This window comes from Delphinapterus leucas, chromosome 2, assembly GCF_059928025.1.
Source record: "Delphinapterus leucas isolate spDelLeu-1000000601 "Yukka" chromosome 2, BTC_Dleu_Yukka2, whole genome shotgun sequence".
Classification (NCBI taxonomy): Eukaryota; Metazoa; Chordata; class Mammalia; order Artiodactyla; family Monodontidae; genus Delphinapterus; species Delphinapterus leucas.
The window spans coordinates 119144553-119149908 of NC_143130.1; the positions used below are offsets into that span (position 1 = coordinate 119144553).

The window sequence follows — 5356 nt, forward strand, 5'->3', positions numbered from 1 at the left end:
ATGTTGCTGACGGGACTACAAAATGGTACAGGCTCTTTGGAAATTTCTTGTAAAGTTAAACATTCACTTTGCTATATGATTCAGGAATGTGCACTTAGATGTTTACCCAAGAGAAATGGAAGCATATGTCCACACAAAGACTTGTACATGAATGTTCATAGCAGCTTTATTCATAATAGGCAAAACTTGGAGACAACTCAACTATCCATCAACAGGTGAGTGGATAAAGAAATTGTGGTGTTATTCATTCAGTGAAATGCTACTTGACAGTACAGAGGAATGAGCTACCACTACAGATAGCATGGATGAATACAAAAGACATTGGCTTAACCAAATAAGCCAGACAAAAAGAGCATATATAATGTAAGACCCCACTTATATGAAATTCAAGAACAGACAATAATTCACCGTGACAGAAATGAGATCAGTGCTTGCCTGCGGCTTAGGGTGAGAGTATAAAGGAAACTTCTTTGAGGAAACTTTTTGGGATAATGGAGATATTCTATATCTTGTCTGGGGTGATGATTACATGGGCATATACATTTGTCTAAGCTCATCAAATTGCATATCTAAAATGGGTGCATTTTATTTATGTGTTAGTATATTCCCACTAAGGAGCCCTCACCTCTCACAAAAGCCTGCAACCAGATTCTGTCAGGCCTTGACTCAGTGAGCACGTGGGGACCCAGAGTATTCAATTCAGAGACTCATCTTCGAACTCCTCTCCTCCCCTTTCCCACTTCCAGCTCATTCCCTAGAGCTCACTCTGTTCTCTAACCTGACCCTTGACCCTTGAGCCACAGAATTTCCTGCCTTGCTTGTACAGTTTACATCATTAGGCTCCATTAGGGTGGCCCAGAGATCTCATCTTCTGGGAGCTATGGATTAAGTTGGTCTAATCAGCATTTCTTTGGGGGCATATTGGCTAATTCACTCTCTTATACCCTATTGATAGGCTGTTTCTATCCGATTATTCTGAAAGACTTCCAGTAGTAATCTTCTCTTATTCTTAGTCTAGTTCCTATATTTTTCTGGAAATATCCAGATTATTATAGCTTCCTGTATTCATCAGTTATCGCTACACTGGTAGAAATACATGTGTATACTTTACAGATGGATATATCCTTATTAGAGGAAACAGAACACCCATAGATATGCTAAAAGTTAAACGTGCTACTGCAGAAAACGAAGAGAAGACTTTTCTCTATTGGTGCCCTAACTGTGGGGTGCCTAAAATTGGGTCTACCACTTGAATAAGTGGCTGAGTTAAATATTTTGGCTCGAATTTCATAACTTGTCACAGCGATCCCATTGGCTGTAGAGTGGTGGGTTGCCAAGAAGGCAATTCATTATCTCTCTGTCTCCCTGTGTGTTTAAATTTTGTTCTGTCTCCCTAAAGAGAGGTGATGCTATGGCTTACAACTAATATGCTCTTGCAGAGCTCTCCACACCAATTAGAAAAGTTCTGTGTTATGACACTCTTTGATAGGATGTTATGACACTCTTTGATAGAAAGCCATTGTCCCATTGAAGCGGAAACTTCATCAGAAGCACCGAGAATCAAGGGTATGCTTTAGACATGCCGAGTGGGAGGGAACTCTCTGTGCTCACTGGGTCCATCAAACAAAGTACCTCCTACATAGGTCTTTCTATGCAATCTAGCTGGTTCCCTGCATTTACCTAGCCCCGCCCTTATTTAGTACACAGTTGGAGGGAAGCCAGTAATACAGCATTTCTTAACTCACTATTTGGAACTCTTACCTGTTTATTTAAAACCCTGAAAGCCCTCTTTTGTGAAGACAAAGTTGCCTGCAATGTATCAGTGGGTAAAGAGGATGGGGTCACCTCTTGACTGGAATCATGCTTTTCTTTGGGAATGGGTGAGAGACATTGCCATAAACTATGTCACAACACTTTTTTAGAATCATGAATTTTAATATCTCCATCTCCAACTGTAATTTCCTCTTAAAAAGACTTGCCTATGGTCTCATACCAGACTTCTCTGTCTGGAGAGTGGGAAGTTTAATTTCAGAGATGTGAAACGAAGTTTATATTTACTTGGAACCCAAGATTCCTAGATACTCTTATGTTCCCTTTATGAGGGCTAAGAATTGCATAGATAACTCATTTCATCTTCTCTCTTTAGCTTTAATTAGAGCCAACTAAATTAAAAATAATAATGAACAAACAAAACAACATCAAAGTGGAAATTTAAGACACTGCTTTGTCCTATTCTTGGACCTCTTCTGATCAAAACATCTATGACTGAGCATATGGGATATCTCATTAAGTAAGTGTAAAGTTTTATGGGAAAAAGATGTACAATTCAACCACCTAGAGTCTTGTATAGCTAGACAATTCCTGACCTTGATATGTTCACTCTCATCGCATCTTTGAATCCAGACAGATTCCAATTAGACATATGGTGAAGAATTATGTTGAATTAGATGATAACTTTCAAAAGTGAATAAAAATGATTATGTTAATAGTGATGTATTCTTGGAAAGTTTCCCAGTTTTTATTCAGGGAAGAATTGCTCTGATGTGTTTACCTGTGGTCCTTCCTGATCTTTATATTCTGGGTAGGATTACCTTTTAATTTTCCTATCCATCAATACCTGGCCATTATTATGCCCCCACCTTTTGGGGGGTCCAAAGTTTGAAATGTAAAAGTGTATCAGAAGTTGATGAGGCAGTTGAGTAGAGCTCTCAGAAAGAAGACTGTCCGGTGGGTCAGGAAGACTGTATTCTAGTCTAAGCTCTATTATTTACCAGCCATGTGATCTTGGACAGATTACTTAATCTATGTCTTAGTTTTTTCGTCTTTTAAGTGGAGATGATGATGTCTACTTTGAATGGGTAATGTTGTATGGAAGTAATTAACACAGAAACAGGCATAGATGAGATGCTGAATAAATTCTACATCCAAAAAAGTTAATGTCTGCAGGTCTAAATTTTCACAGGCTCTACAATAAGTCTAATAATTAAAAATATGGTTGCATTTCTCAGAACCAGCAAATGGCAGAACATGAGGGTCATTGGGATAAAGAAAATAGCAATAAATTCTGTAGGAGGCATTTGTTTTTAATCCTTAGACGGTTCCAAGATATTGGTACTTATCTACATATTAGAGTTAAGGTACAAAGAAGGAAGAGGATAAAAAATGAATAAGGCAGGCTCTGGCGGCCCAGCGCCCTTGCAGCTTGTCGGGCGCATGGGTCATGGCCGGCCCAGTGCGGGGCGAGGGGGCCCCAGGCCCTGGACCTAATGCGGGCCCTGCCCCGTGTGAGCCTGGCTAACCTGAGGCCAAACCCAGGCTCCAGGAAACCGGAAAGATGACCAAGAGGTCAGAGAAGAGGTACAAAATGTGGCAGGGGCCACAAGGGAGAACGACAGAGAAGAACCCGGCCCTGGCTGGGCTTTGAGAGAGGCCACACTCCATTTTACCTTCGAATATCAAAATATGGGTTTAATGAAGGACGTAGCTTCAGACGCCAGTATCAGCCTTTGACTCTCAACAGGCTGCAGTATCTCTTTGATTTGGGTCGAGTTTATCCTACACAACCTATTGACTTAACCCAACTTGTCAATGGGAGAGGTGTGACCTTCCAGCCATCTAAAAGGGATTATGGTGTCCAGCTGGTAGAGGTGGGTGATGACACCTTTAAGGCGAAAGTTAATATTGAAGTACAGCTGGCTTCAGAGCTGGCCACCGTTGCAATCGGGAAGAATGGGGGTGTCATCACGGCGGCCTTCTACGACCCACGAAGCCTGGAAATTCTGTGAAAACCTATTGCATTCTTTCTCTGTGGACAACCCATTCCCAAGCGAATGCTCACCTCCAAGGCACTGGTACCCTACTACACTGATGCAAGGAATCGTGGTTACTTGGCAGATCCTGCTGAATTTCCTGAAGCAAGACTGGAGCTCGCCAAGAAGTACAGTTATATTTTACCTGATATCACGAAAGACGAACTCTTCAAAATGCTCAGTACTCGAAAAGATCCAAGGCAGATTTTCTTTGGTCTTGCTCCCAGGTGGGTAGTGAATATGGCAGATAAGGAAATCCTCAAACCTATGGATGAGAATCTCCTCAAGTACTACAGCTCCTGAGTTCCTTCCAAGATAACAGATGGTAAAAGAGCTCCAGAAAGGGACTGAAACACACGTGTTTCCCATGGCATTTGCTTAATTTGTAATTCTGCAGATGTTGATGTTTTCTGTGTAATCGTATCTCTCTTTTTTATCTAAATTAAAAACACAGTAAGCAAGGACTGTGTAGAGGATCTGGTGGATCTGTGTGCTTCTGTCTCAGAGATCTAAGCTCCCTGGTTCTCTGCCCAAGGAAGAGTGTAACTCTTAGACAATTTCCAGTTGAGTTTTCCATCATCTTCCCATCCAGGTCTTGTCTTATTGTTGCAAATCAGAATGAACGCTCAGGTGGGATGGGATTGCTCTGTCAGCTGCCTGGTCAAGGTCAGAGGGCTGCTAATGAGCTGGTGAGCTTCTTACTCGGTAGCTGCGAGGAAGCGCTGCTACCCAGCGTCAAGACAGTAAGCCTTCAGCTTGGGATGATTAAGATGTGGGATGTGAGTTGAAGGTTTAAGACTGGTGAGTAGCTTCTAAGTAGTTCAATATTTGCTAGTAAAATTGAGACCAAAATTCCAAGGGAATTCATTTTCTCAACTCAGAGTAGATAAAAATGTTCAAGCCAGTAACATTTTTTTCCTTGAGGAAGGTAAATGTTCTAATTCTAATTGGTAAGATTTTACTTATTTCATAGACTTTGGAAACCTTTGTTTTTCAGTCATTTTAAATGCTTTTGAAAAAATGGTCAATGATCGTATAAGCCATAAAAACAATTGGTCATGTGACAATTAAACTCAGTTAATTTAAAAGGTTCAGCAGTCAGTAAGCTCATTTAGCTTTGCAAAGATCTGTTGTATTGAAACCACAGTGAAAGCATAATTTATCCTGATGCAATTAAATCTTGAATAATTCATGATAATTCTTCGACAGGAGAAATAAAATGATTCCTGCTTGTTTATTTTATGAAATTAAAAGAAAAAATGAATAGGGCATATTCCTGCCTTCTGAGAACTTACAGTCTCAGGTCCACCATTAGCACAATAAGAAATCTTTTGTATTGATGAATCAGTTGTATGCTATTTGAGTTTCTCAGCTTCAGTAAGAATTGTTAACTTATTTGAAATTGTTTGAAATTTATTTAGAATTTGTGGTAGTTTAAATATATACTGAAAATTATAAGATGTTAATTTAAAAATTGAAGAACACACAAACAAATGGAAAGATATTGTGCTCATGGATTGGAAAAATTAATTTTGCTAAAATTTCCA

The 5356-nt window shown here is 39.8% G+C and overlaps 1 pseudogene; it reads left to right on the forward strand.

The window, feature by feature from the left end:
• Positions 1–1715: 1715 nt before the first annotated feature.
• On the forward strand, positions 1716–4943 carry LOC149750275 (large ribosomal subunit protein uL15m pseudogene; annotated as a pseudogene).
• The last annotated feature ends 413 nt before the right edge of the window (positions 4944–5356 follow it).